This window comes from Camelus dromedarius, chromosome 11 (assembly GCF_036321535.1).
Source record: "Camelus dromedarius isolate mCamDro1 chromosome 11, mCamDro1.pat, whole genome shotgun sequence".
NCBI classification, from domain to species: domain Eukaryota; kingdom Metazoa; phylum Chordata; class Mammalia; order Artiodactyla; family Camelidae; genus Camelus; species Camelus dromedarius.
The window spans coordinates 72,817,222-72,831,443 of NC_087446.1; the positions used below are offsets into that span (position 1 = coordinate 72,817,222).

At 43.5% G+C, this 14,222-nt stretch overlaps 1 long non-coding RNA gene across 2 annotated transcripts in view; it reads left to right on the top strand.

Annotated features, from left to right (window-relative positions):
- LOC135322492 (uncharacterized) overlaps nt 1-13,618 on the top strand; it is a 31,762-nt gene extending 18,144 nt beyond the window's left edge. Inside the window, exons 1-4 of one of the 2 annotated variants that reach the window (XR_010383067.1) lie at nt 2,552-2,564; nt 11,094-11,192; nt 11,394-11,465; nt 13,497-13,618. This is a non-coding gene — a long non-coding RNA (uncharacterized LOC135322492). Of the gene's footprint in view, nt 1-2,551; nt 2,565-11,093; nt 11,193-11,393; nt 11,466-13,496 lie in introns of those variants that run through there. The other variant, XR_010383066.1, reaches the window with a different exon arrangement.
- Nucleotides 13,619-14,222: the final 604 nt, after the last annotated feature.

The window sequence follows — 14,222 nt, forward strand, 5'->3', positions numbered from 1 at the left end:
TTTGGTCCGTTGGTACATTTTATTGCTTAGTGTGAGACCTCAATACCTTTGACATGATGTTAATTGGTAATTTATAGGGGGCCCCAACTCCTGAGGGTTGGAGGGAATTCTGATTGACAGTAGGAGGAGACCCAGGATCCCTGAAGCCTACTCACCCTGGATGGGACTCAGTCCCTCCAGGCTGGGGGACCCTGGGGCCAGCACAGTGCCAGAAGCCCGGCTGTGGGACCAGGAAGGCCCACGGTGTGGTTGGAAACACAACCCCACTGGGTCTGTGAGGAGTCGGTATCAACTCCCCACAGGGCAGGCTCCAGATTTCGCTCCCCAAGGACAGCCCATGCTCCTGGAAGTCAGCCCCAACAGGGACAGACACAGGCTGCAACCAGCAGTCCCAAGAAAAGTGGGAGGTACCAGTGTTTGCAAGTATGGTGACCCCTGGGGACCTCAGCTCCAGGGAGGTCAGAGCCTCAGAGCAGGAGGGCCTGTGAGGCCAGGGTTCCTGCCTTTTCTGCCGCCTCCACTCTGGGCCCCTTCCCAGAGTCAGGCCACCCTGGCCCTTCATCCCCCACCATGCACCCTGGGCTGGCTCCCTCTTTCCTTCCTGCCTCCTCTTGTCTCTGCTTCTCCCTACCCAGTGCCTGCTCACCGTCTGTCACTCTCTAGGACTTGACCCCCACCTCTCTCTCCAATTCACTCACACACTGTCTCTCTCCCTGCCTGTCTCTCTGTCTCTCCCCCCAGATCTCCAGGCCCTGGGCTCTGATCCAGCCCTGTCCAGGGCCACAGGGCCCCAACTCTCCGAGCCCCCCCACCCTCACCGGCAAGTTGTGGCCCCGGCCCTGCTCACAGCGGAGGAGCCCGGTTACAGAGGCTGCTCCTGCTGGTACTTACTGCTGCACTACTGTATCCCCGGTTCCTGGGCAGCACAGTCTCCCCTTGACCTGTTGGTGACCTTTGACCTGTTGGTGGCCCAGCCTGGACAACAGAGCTGCTGCAGGGCTGGCCACCTGCCCCAGCTGGAAGGAGGGAGGGCCCTGCGGGCTTAAGGGGCTCCTGGGGGATTGGATTGAGGGGCATCTAAGGAGCCAGGTATTTTCACCCAACTCTTTGTGAGTGGCAGAGCGTCCCAGACCACTGACTGCCCCCTGCCCGTTTCTCACTAAGAAAACTGCTGGCAGGTTGGGGAGCTCCTGAGACTTAGGAGGGAGCTGCTGCCTGGAACTGGGGCTCCTGAGGGCAGCTGGGAGGGCAGGGCAGGGGCCCAAAGCCTGGATGAGTGCGGGGCCCTCTCACTGGACTCCCACGGCCACTCCAGGCACCTCACCCCTTCCTCGCTGTCAGCAGTTGGCCACATCACGGGGACAGATATGAGGGTCTCTCTGACCCTTGAGACTGGCAGGCCCCACGTGCTCAGTATTCCCCGACTGAGTGAACACCAGCCCCCGCATCTACACACCAAGTCTTCCCACCGCCCCAGAAGGGTTTCTCAGGCCCCCTCGCAGCCAGTACTGCCCCAAAGCACAACTTTGTTTCTGCACCCCCCCCGGGGTAGGTTTCCGCCTCCTTTGACCTGTGCGTACTTGAATCACTGAAGTGCAGAGTAGAAGGCATGACAGTATATAGTTATACTGTATAGTTATATATATATTTGGCAAAACTAATACGGCTTATTTTTATGTATGTATCACGTATTTTAAAGTAATGTGTCGTCTACAGGTGTACTACCAATAATAAAGGCCATATGGGTGTGGTGATGTGATTAAGATGGTTTGCTCTTAAGGTCTTCTCTGTCTTGTGGACATTCTCTCTGCCTTTTGTATGAAGTGCTGAGTGAGGGGGAGTGAAGACCTCCCGCTCTGCTTGTGCAGGTGATTCCTCTTGGTTCTGTCATTTTTACCCAAGTTTTTCAGCCACTGCCCAAGGGAGACCCTGGGAATTTGGAGAAGGAGGAGGGAGCACCCAGCAGTAGCGGACAGGGGACCTGGGTTGGGCAGGACCAGAAAGCATAAGGTCAGAAAAGTTTGCAGAGAGGACCCAGGGTTGGATGGCAGTTGGTGGTGGGGGATCAGGTAGGTGGGACACATTCTAAAAGTGAGGTCACCCGGAATGCCCACTGTGAGGTGCCGGGGCAAAGGCAGGTGATTGGTCAAGAGAGGGCATAAAGCACTGGCGTTGCCAAGGCAGCTTTCAGACAGGAGAAGGCTTGGAGGGAGGTGGCTCATCCCCTCCAGCCGCTCTTAAGAGTCCGCTTGACCTGCCGTTTGTTTTCCTGAACTGCTGACCTTCTGACCTGACTGAACCCTCCTTCCTCCCCTCAGGAGCTTGATTAACCCTCATCCTTCCTGTGACCCCCTTCTCCTCCCAAGTGCCCAACCCCTCTTCCTGTCACACTCCCTCCCCAATCCCATCTCCAACCCCTCCCCACCCCACCCTGTCCCTGTCCCTCCCCACCTCCCCACCTCTTGCCTGGGGACTCAGGGCCCTGAGAGGACCAGGACATGGAGGTCATGAGGCTGCTGTTCTGGCCCCACGTGCTGGGGTATATTGGATACGGAAACACAAATGTGAGTAAACATTGGGCATCAGGTGTCCTCCTTTTTCTTGGGCTCCTTCACACTGTGCTTAACTCACTGCTTTCTCACGGGGTCCTTGATGGTAACTCATCATTGGTGGAGACCGAGGCCCTCAGGGCAGGTTTCTTGACCAGCCTGCAGCGGCTCTGGCCACCAGCATCCTCAGCAAGATCTGGGTCCTGTCAGGACCTCTTAGACCAAACACGGCAGGTTGACAAGATGAAATCTGAAATAGTTACTTTATTGCATCAAAGAAGGAAGTGTAAATGTACTAAAAGCCATTGAGTTGTATACCTAACTAAAATGGGGGAATGTGTGAATTATATCTCAATAAAGCTGTTTTTTAAAAAGTGAGAAACTCTTATTTACTAGAAGTCATAGTGAGACTGGCTCCTGGAAAGCTTGTCAGGATCCTGCTTCAAGCTGTGCACGTTTGGGTCCAGTCCCCATGCAGTGCACTCTCCTGTGCATGCGCCCTTCCTGGTGGTGATATCTGGGAGCAGTGGGGTCTCAGCATTGGGTTGGTGCTGGTCTGTTAAACAGTGAAGTGTCATCTGTTCTCTGTGGTTTCTGGTTTGTTAAATTCTAGTAACTTTTTTTTCTTTGAAGTGTATTCTTTTTAGAAATTTAAATATAACAAAAATATTCAATAGCCTTATAATTTTTAAAAATATTTTTATTAAAGTATCGTCAGTTTACAGTGTGTCAGTTTCTGGTGTACAACAAAATGCTTCAGTCATATAGGAACATAAATGTATTCATTTTCATATACTTAATTTTACCATAAATTACTACAACATATTGAATATAGTTACCTATGTTGTACAGTATAAACTAGTTGTTCATCTACTTTATATAGATTAGTGTCTGCAAATCTCAAACTCCCAATTATTCCCTCCCAACTCCCTTCCACCCTGGTAACCATAAGTTTGTTTTCTATGTCTCTGAATCTGTTTTCATTTTGTAAATAATATTGTCTTTTTTTTTTTTAAGATTCCACATATGAGTGATATCATATGGTATTTTTCTTTTGCTTTCTGACTACTTCACTTAGAGTGACATTTTCCAGGTCCATCCATGTTTCTGCAAATGACATCATTGTATTATTTTTTATGGCTGAGTAGTATTCCATTGTATAAATATACCACAGCTTCTTTATCCCATCATCTATCAATGGACATTTAGTGTCCATGTCTTGGCTATTGTAAATAGTGCTGCTATGAACATTGTGATGGATGTATCTTTTTGAATTAAGGTTCCTTCTGGATACATACCCAGGAGTGGGATTGCTGGATCATATAGTAAATCTATTTTTAGTCTTTTGAGGAATCTCCATACTGTTTTCCATAATGGCTGCACCTAACTACATTACCACCAGCAGTGTAGGAGGGTTCCCTGTTTTCCTCAGCCTCTCCAGCATTTATTGTTTGTGGACTTTTGAATGATGGCCATTCTGACTGGTGTGAGGTGATTCCTCATTGTAGTTTGGATTTGCATTTCTCTTGATAATTAGTTATATTGAGCATCTTTTCACTTGCCTATTGATCATTTGTATGTCTTCATTGGAGAATTGCTTGTTTAGATCTTCTGCCCATTTTTGGATTGAGTTGTTTGTTTTATCTTATTCAGGTTTATTAGCTGTTTATATATTCTGGCAGTTAAGCCCATGTCAATCTCATCTTTTGCAAATATTTTATCCTACTTTGTCGGTTCTCTTTTTGTTTTGCTTATGGTTTCCTTTGCTGTGCAAAGGCTTCCAAGTTTAATTAGGTATCATTTGTTTATTTTTGCTTTTATTTCTATTAGACTTCTAGTAAATTCTGAGTTATCCCTTTCCTTCTCATCTTGGAGGCTGCCCCCAGGGTCTTTGTGTCTAACTAAGTTGACGGGAGCCCTGACAGCCCAGCCGATGCGAAAGTGAGTGGCTGCAGCCTGCTGGGATGTTTATAATGGGGAAATGCCTAGGAACGACATGACCAGGAGGTGGACAAGTTGTTGTACTTTCTTTAGTGAAGTGTCCATGTGCAGAGTGTTGATTTCCCCAAAGCTGAAAGGGTCCTGCCTGTCCTTAGAATTGTCCAAATATAAAGAAAATTCCGGTACATACTGTGAAATTTTCACTCTCAGGAAGAAATACCTCCACATCCAAGAAAAAGAAAGACTGAGAACACAGCCCATGGATGTAAGCGGGTTTGTTGTGATGGGCGTGCACCGGATTGTTAGAGACCTGGAAAGAACTCATGTCGGGAACAACCTCGGCGCTGAGGCAGAATCATGCCACGTGGACCCTCCACTCAAGGAAGAGTCTGTTCTGTGTCTTCTGAGCCCACTGAGGGTGTTTATAGGTGATCTTTGTTAGAATTTTTTCCCTCAAAGGGAATGAGGATGAGTTCTCATAGGTTAGTAAAGCTCTCTTTCCTACCACATCTTTGAGCATTTGGATAAACTTGTCCTCCTCCACCGTTGCTCATGGCCGCTGACTGTCCGAACCTGAGTCCACCGGCCCTGGTGGGTAGAGTCTAGGTAGGAGGCAGCTACTGACGCCAGCGCTCAGTGCCATGTGTGACAAGCATGCCCACTACTGAGGGGGTTTTACCAGTTAGCGACTAGATGCTGTTTGTCTCTCTGTGCCTTTGATCTGCATGTCTGTCCTTTGTGCTGAGACCCACTGCTCTCTCAGACAGCGGCTACGCAAAGACAGTGCATGTTTCCCACCAGCAGACATTTTACTGATCTCAGCTGTGAGAGCAGCTGGCAATGACAATGTTACCGATTTCAGAGGTTGCTTTCTAGAGAGGTTTTATTTGCACAAAATGGAAGCTTGGTGTCTAGATTAGTACAAATTACATTGTGTGTTTATTTCCTCCTATAATACTTAGAAATCTAGCTTTTACAAAACTATGTGTTTGCCTTCTGTTTTGGTAACTGTACATTCCAGAAATACAAATTAATTTTTGTGGTGGCTGTTAATGGACGTAGGTGCAATACTGTGAAATATGCATGTGAATGATTTGTACTGATTATTTTGAATTCTCTTTTTATGTAACTTCATTTTCATAGTTTTGAAAATATTATACAAGATTATTCAATTGTACAAATGCTTATTTATTTCAGAAGTCTGACATTACATGCTCTGGTTCAGAAACAAAGTGAACATTGAAAGAAAACCTCCACGGTTTTTAGAAAGTTGGGCTAAAATAAATCATTAATTTTTGCCAGAATAGTAATTTTGTCATTATTGTAAGAGCTGATTGGCTTTCTCATTCATGTCTAATCTATAAATGTACAAATACATCTCTGTACATCTCTCTGTATTTGAACACATATCTTCATTGCTCTTACCCCATACATTTTGGGTGTATTTTTGAGGATATTTCATAGGAGTCTGTCCAGGTACTTAATGAACATACAATAGAAGATGTAGGCTTCCCATGCCCTGTAGGTTTGTATTAGCTTATTTTTTTATTTCAAGTTGGCTTTGCCTTTGTAAGTTAAGTTTTGTTAACTATTTTAAAAATATTTGCAATATATCTGCCAGCAAAGTCAAATCTCTAACATTTTGTGTGTCAGATATTTGACATACGTGAGCAGCAATGAAACTATCACCAAATGAAGGCAGTAAACATGCGCACACTCCCAAGAGCATCCTCCTGCCCCTTTTGAACTCAAGTATCCCTTCTCGCCTCTCTGAGGAGCTGTTTGAGGGTGTAGTTTAGGGTTTTTAAAGATGATTCCCTGTGACAGATGTACTGCAAGCGTCTTTGAGGTTCCTCATTGTCTCCAATATCTTTTCAGGTCCTCCGTACTCAGGTTCTCCTTTTCCATCCTCGGTCTGATGTTTATGAACTTCTGTGGAAGCTTACTCTTATTACTGCCTTCTGGGGAGTTTTTGGTTTTCTCATGTTCATCTGGAGGACCATCCTCGCTGTATTACTAAAGTACCTGATAGTGTCCTTTTAGTCACACATAACAGGAAATTTTATAGTCACTGGACATTTTATTTTCATGCCTGGGCCAGAATCCAGGAGTCCAACCCTTTTCTTTTTTCCTTTTAGATTACTAACTTGGACAGAAATTAGTTTTGAAATGGAAATTTGTTGCAAAATACTATCTTTATAGTAAGAATCCAATGAACAAAACCACAATATGTTCTCATTGAGAAAATGACAATTTATAAACCCTTCTCTTCAATAGCAAGCAAGAAATACTAAGTATTTGGTGAGCCCATCTCTCTGCCCACCTGCCCCTGCCTGTGTGTTGGGTGACGGGACAGGGACACTCAGTGTACCCTGAGCAACATGTGAAAAGGGAACACCCATGATTTCCTGTTTACCCTCCATAGATGCATTCTTCTACAGCCACATTGTAGCCACTGGAGTGTTGACACTGATGATATTCCAATAGATTGCCAAGGTTGGGGGCAGGCCTCAGTCTCTGGTAATCATTTAAAGTTTTGAATGAAGAAGTATGTTTTAAGGGTCAGGAAAATGTGTCTTTACATGGTATTACAGTGGAGTCCTGCCTGGATCTTACTGAGCTGTAATTCCTCACATGATGACTCGTGTCTGAGTCAGGAAGCATGTCCACTTCCTGACAATGGTCGCTGTCTGTCCTGCTGCTGGTGCTCTTTTCTGTCATCCTACTGTCCTGTTCCATGTGCTCTGTAAGGGGCCTAGATGCACAGCAAGGGTCCTAGAGAAAAAACAAATCTCTTCTGTACAGCACAGAGGACTCTAGTTGATATCTTACAGTAAGTTATAGTGAGAAAGAATGTGAAAACAGACATAGGTAAATACACGTGTGACTGAAACATGATGCTGTATGCCAGAGACTGACACATAGTGACTGACTACACTGCAATAAAAAAACAAATGTCGTAGATGTAAGGCACCACTTTCTGTATTAGTGGAAGGGGTCACACACAAGATACGTTTGGCTAGCAGTGTAATGAATATTTGTAAATTCTGTTTCCTTTATTACATATTTGTATAGACAGATGAATGACGCAAAGAAATGCTTAGAGGAGGCCATTAGGCAAAATAAGATGCTCTTTGATGAAGCACTGAAGTTTAAGGCAGAAACCTCTTCTTTTCCCAGATTACATTCTGAAAACGGAAATGAAAGTAATGGGTAATTGTTACCGATTCAGTATGTTTTGTTGAAGGAGAACTTGAAAACCATTGAGAGGGATAATGAATACTTCAATGACATCATTCTGATTGCTCGAGCTTAGCTGCAGGCAGCGAGGGGTCAGGATGCCAAGCGTCCACGCTCAGTGAGAGTTTGGCTGCTACGTTGACCACAGCTGGGCTTCTGAGGCTCTTTGTGCCCTGGGCGAGCTGTGCGCTCCCGCTCCTCCTGCTTTTGGCCACAGCAGAGTGTGGGAGCCTGGGAGCGGAACCTCCCTGTGAACAATGACCCAGAATTTCACGGACTAAAGCCTCTGTGACTTTTTAACTTCAGAGACTAGGAAATACGTCTTATTTCCACAACCTAGGGAGATTTCTCTCCACTCACACCGCTTTCCAAGATACATAGAAAATGCCAGGAAACACCTGAGAGGTGAAGGAAGTTACTAGCCGAGCTGTGCAGCCCCTTGCCTTGTTTATGTTAAACAGAACTTTCCATGTGAATTTGGGAAAACTTTATATTCCACTAGGAACACTCATTTGTGAGACCTTTGGCATGAGCAGTTTCCCACCCTTGCTTTCCTTTTGTCGTCCAGTCATGTCTTCCATTGTCCAGTGAGGAGGAAGTTTGTGGAGGCGAGGAAATATTTGTGCCTGAAGGTCTCTCTTTGTTCTACATTTCTTCATGGGCTTGACATTTGTCCTGGGCCCAGCCTGGGTCAGCTGCTATCACAGGAAACTTAGGGGTGGCTGTGGATACTGGCTGAGAAGGGACATGATTCCAGTTGGGTTAAAGAGAAGCAACTGCCCATCAGAACAAACCAAGACTTGCTGGAAGAGCTTGACAGGCTGGCAATGGAAGAGGACCAGCTGAATAAGGAAACACAAGATGCAGGGTGTCAGAACGAGCTGCTAGGATGCCCAGTGCTAGTACGTGAAGGAAGCGGCCCTGTCTGCTGTAAATGGAGCAGACGCTGTCTTTGACCCCAAACCGAAATTCAGGGAAAGTCCCAGATGCTTTCAAGCTTGTGTAAGGGGACGTATGACACTTGTATTCTTTTCTCTTTTTTTTTTTTTTAACATTTTTATTGATTTATAATCACTTTAAATGTTGTGTCAAATTCCAGTGTTCAGCACAATTCTTCAGTCATTCATGGACATACACACACTCATTGTCACATTTTTTCTCTGTGAGTTATCATAACATTTTGTGTATATTTCCCTGTGCTGTACAGTGTAATCTTGTTTATCTATTCTACAATTTTGAAATCCCAGTCTATCCCTTCCCACCCTCCACCCCCCTGGCAACCACAAGTCTGTATTCTCTGTCTATGTGTCTGTTTCTGTCCTGTATTTACGCTTTGTTTTTGTTTGTTTTTGTTTTTGTTTTTTAGATTCCACATATAAGCGACCTCATAAGGTATTTTTCTTTCTCTTTCTGGCTTACTTCACTTAGAATGACATTCTCCAGGAGCATCCACGTTGCTGCAAATGGCATTATGTTGTCGGGTTTTATGGCTGAGTAGTATTCCATTGTATAAATATACCATCTCTTCTTTATCCAGTCACCTGTTGATGGACATTTAGCCTATTTCCATTTTTTGGCTATTGTAAATAGTGCTGCTATGAACATTGGGGTGCAGGTGTCATCCTGAAGTAGATTTCCTTCTGGATACAAGCCCAGGAGTGGGATTCCTGGGTCATATGATAAGTCTATTCCTAGTCTTTTGAGGAATCTCCACACTATTTTCCATAGTGGCTGCATCAAACTGCATTCCCACCAGCAGTGTAGGAGGGTTCCTTTTTCTCCACAGCCTCTCCAGCATTTGTCACTTGTGGATTTTTGAATGATGGCCATTCTGACTGGTGTGAGGTGATACCTCATTGTAGTTTTGATTTGCATTTCTCTGATAATTAGTGATATTGAGCATTTTTTCATGTGCCTTTTGATCATTTGTATGTCTTCCTTGGAGAATTGCTTGTTTAGATCTTCTGCCCATTTTTGGATTGGGTTGTTTATTTTTTTCTTATTCAGTCATATGAGCTGCTTATATATTCTGGAGATGAAGCCTTTGTCGGTTTCATTGGCAAAACTTTTCTCCCATTCCGTAGGTTTTCTTCCTGTTTTACTTCTGGTTTCCTTTGCTGTGCAGAAGCTTGCAAGTTTCATTAGGTCCCATTTGTTTATTCTTGCTTTTATTTCTTCTAGGAGAAAATTTTTGAAGTGTATGTCAGATAATGTTTTACCTATGTTTTCCTCTAGGAAATTTATTGTATCTTGTCTTATGTTTAAGTCTTTGATCCATTTTGAGTTGGTTTTTGTATATGGTGTAAGGGAGTGTTCTAGCTTCATTGTTTTCCATGCTGCTGTCCAGTTTTCCCAACATCATTTGCTGAAGAGACTGTCTTTATTCCATTGTATATTCTTGCCTCCTTTGTCAAAGATGAGTTGACCAAAAGTGTGTGGGTTCATTTCTGGGCTCTCTATTCTGTTCCATTGGTCCATATGTCTGTTTTGGTACCAATACCATGCTGTCTTGATGACTGTAGCTCTATAGTATTGTCTGAAGTCTGGGAGAGTTATTCCTCCAGCCTCTTTCTTTCTCTTCAGTAATGCTTTGGCAATTCTAGGTCTTTGATGGTTCCATATAAATTTTATGATTTGTTCTAGTTCTGTGAAATATGTCCTGGGTAATTTGATAGGGATTGCATTAAATCTGTAGATTGCTTTGGGCAGTGTGACCATTTTAACAATATTAATTCTTCCAATCCAAGAGCATGGAATATCTTCCCATTTTTTAAAGTCTTCTTTAATTTCCTTCATCAATGGTTTATAGTTTTCTGTGTATAATTTTTTCACCTCCTTGGTTAGATTTATTCCCAGATATTTTATTACTTTGGGTGCTATTTTAAAGGGGATTGTTTCTTTACTTTCTTTTCTCTTTAAAATGTGTATGTTCAGAATCATTTCACTGCCTTAATGTCTTCTAGAGAGAATGCTCACCGAAGTCTTTGGACGTGTACCAGAGCTGATATATTTATTTTCTATGGTTTGTTTTGCACTTAACAAAATAACTTGGTTTTGAAAAAAGTAAGTTACACTTTTTAAGTATATCACCCTGAGTTTTCATTGAAATCTTAGTACATGCTTTGTTTTGTCCTGTGTGAAGATATTGGAAAAAGGAACATCTCCAGAGAACTTGAAAGATGCTGTTTCAGTGAGCACTTCAGGAGTTTCAGAGGAAAATGCCTCCATAAGCAGCAGGATTTCCACTGTACACATTAGCTTTCACAAGGAAAAAAATTTCATATCTTAGAAGATTAAATGTTGATACCTGTTCAGATTATTTTTGTTGGGAATTTAGTCATCAATGGAAATGTTTCATTTTAGGTTGAAATTGCTCTTAATAAAGCTCATGTCCACGAAGCCACAGTGGAACCTGAAGAAGTGCGTGTGCAGGAGGATGTCCAGCTCAGCAGCGAGAGGAGAGTAAGAGACGTTCCTCACCCTAGAGATGCTTACCTCAGAGGACTGATCATCACTTTGTCAATGTTTAATTGTGCTGTAACGCACGTAAAGAAGATGACCCATCTTAGCCGTTTCCAAGTGTACGATCCTCTTGTGTTAAGTACGTTCACATTGCTGTGGATCAGTACTTCCTGAAAGTCTTTTCTCACGTCTGTCTTGCAGCCAGGCATTTTGAAGCCCAGATCGAGGGTCCGATGCAGAGCGCCATGATGACTGAGGACTGCAGCCTGGAAGGTATGTTGCTTATTGGGAAGAAAACCTCATATGCAGGCTTCCTGGGAGATGTTGTGGCTTCAGTTCTAGACCCCTAGAATAAAGTAAATAAATATAATAGAATCAAATGATATTTTTGGTTTTCCAATGCATGTACCAGTTATGTTTACACTACACTGTAGCCTATTAAGCGAGCAATACCACTGTGTCTAAAAACCCCAATGTTCATAACTTAATGAAAATATATTTTATTACTAAAAACTACTAGCCATCATCAGAGCCTTCAGTGAGGTGTTGTCTTTTCGTTGGTGGATGGTCTTGAATTGATGTTGGTGGCTGCTGACTGATCATTGTGGCGGTTGCTGAAGATTGGTGTGGCTTTTGCAACTTCTTAACATAAGACCACAGTGAAGTTTGTCACAGTGTAAACTCTTCCTTTCAGGAACAAGTCCTCTGTAGCAGGCAATGCTGTTTGATACATTTTACACACAGGAGAACTTCTTTCCAAATTGGAGTCAGTCCTCTCAAACTCTGTGGTAATTTATCAGCTAAGTTCATGCATTCTTCTAAGTCCTTTGTGATTTCAGCCTTCTTCACAGCATCTTCACCAGTAGATTCCATCTGAAGAAAACAATTTCTTTGCTCATCCGTAAGAAGAAGCTCCTCATTCTTGCACCTTTATCATGAGGTTGCAGCCATTCAGTCACATCTTCAGGCTCCACTTCTCTCTTGCTATTTTCAGCACATCTGCAGTTCCTTCCTGCACTGAACTCTTGAGCCCCTCTAAGTCACACATCAAGATTGGAATCAATTCCTTCTAAACCCTGGTTCATGTTGATATTTTGACTTCTTCCCAAGAATCATGAATGTTCTTAATGGCCTCTAAAATGGTGAATCCTTTCCAGAAAGTTTTCCATTCATTTGCCCAGACCCATCAGTGGTATCACTATCTGTGGCAGTCAAACCTCCCAAAATGTATTTCTTAAATAATGAGACTTAAAAGTCGTAATTACTCCTGGTCCATGGGCTGCAGAATGGATGTTGTGTTAAGCATGGAAACAGCATTCATCTCATGCATCTCTATCAGAGCTCCTGGGTGACTGGTGCATTGTCCATGAGCAGTAATACTTTGAAAGAAATGGTTTTTTGTTTGCTTTGGTTTTTTTTTCTTAGCAGTGAGTCTCAACAGTGGGCTAAAATATTCATGTTGTAAACAGATGTGCTGCCATCCAGGCTTTGTTCCATTTATAGAGCACAGAGTAGATTTCCCATGATTCTCGTGGGACATAGGATTTTCAGAATGTTAAATGAACACTGACTTCAACTTACAGTCACCAGCTGCGTTAGCCCCTAGCAAGAAAATCAGCCTGTCCATTGAAGCCTTGATGCCAGGTGCTGACTTCTCTCCAGCTATGAAATTGCCGGATGGCCTCCCTTTGTAATTTTCTGCATTGAAAATCTGTTTAGTGCAGCCACCTTCATTAGCTGCCTTAGCTTCATCTCCTGGAGAACTTGCAGCAGCTTCTGGGTCTGCTCTTCCCGCCTTACCTTTCACAGGTATGCAGTGGAGATGAAATCTTGCCTTAAACTTCATGGGCCAACCCCTGCTGGCTTCACTCTTTTCTTCTGAAACCTCTTCACCTCTCTCAGGGTTTGTGGAATTGCTGAGAATTAGGGACTTATGCTAGATTAGGGTTTGCCTTAAAAGAATGTCATGGTTGCCTTAATTAAAGTGATAAAGAATGAAATATTTCAAGAATTACCAAAATGTGACACAGAGGTAAGAAATGAGCAAATACTGTCAGAAAAAAAGGTCATTGATAAAATTGCTGGACTCATTGTTCCTACAAATCTTCAATTTGTTAAAAAAAAAAAAATGCGTTACCGTGAAGGGCAATAAAGTGAGACACACCTGTAGTAAAAATGAGTTTGCACTGGGAAGGTAACAAATGGGTTCCTGCCTTCAGGATTCTCTCCTTTCTTCACTCCCCACCACAACCAAGCTCTTGAGTGCACAGTGCACACACAAAGACAATTGTTTTATGTTTCCAGAACATAAAAAGAAAGCACAAGACCACCATGCTGCGTCTGGATCTGTGCAAGTGGGCGAGGGAGCCAACTTCCAAAGGCTGCGGCAAAGCACACGCTTCCCTAGAGATACTTGTGGACAGACGAACAGGCACGTGGAAGAGTAAGACGCTCCCGTGTTAATTATGACACATAATGTCGTGTGAATGAATGTGTGAAATTAAGTAGATATTTTAATATGTTTCAGAATACTTACCACCATATTTTCTTTACCATATTCAATCAGTACAGATTTGCATTTATTTTTCGACCTTGATTTCTGTAATCTGCTGCTTCTGTTCATCCTAACTGGTTACCAGAGTCTTGTTTGTATTTAGTTTGAGGTTTTAGTGGGTTCTTGGACCAGATTTAGTCACTTCATTATCCGGATCCCCCAGATCCATTTTTATTGTCCTTAGGTTTCAACCACATCAAAGTGTCATGACCTGCCATGTGTCTGTCATTTTTATTAAACTCTAGGCATTGGGTAGAAAATAGGAAAATTTGAGGCCTCGTGTGAGGTTAACTTGCTGCAGAGAAGGTGGGCGTTACAGCTGGCAGGTGATCAGGGCACCAGCAGGGCTGCATCCTGTTAACCCAGTTAGCAGCTGAGATCAGTCAGTGCAGCCAGCCCTCCTGAGGCCCGTGTGTCTCCTGTCCACTTTTGTTCCTGGCATGTAGCGCTCGTGGATCCCAGCTAAGGCCTGTGGG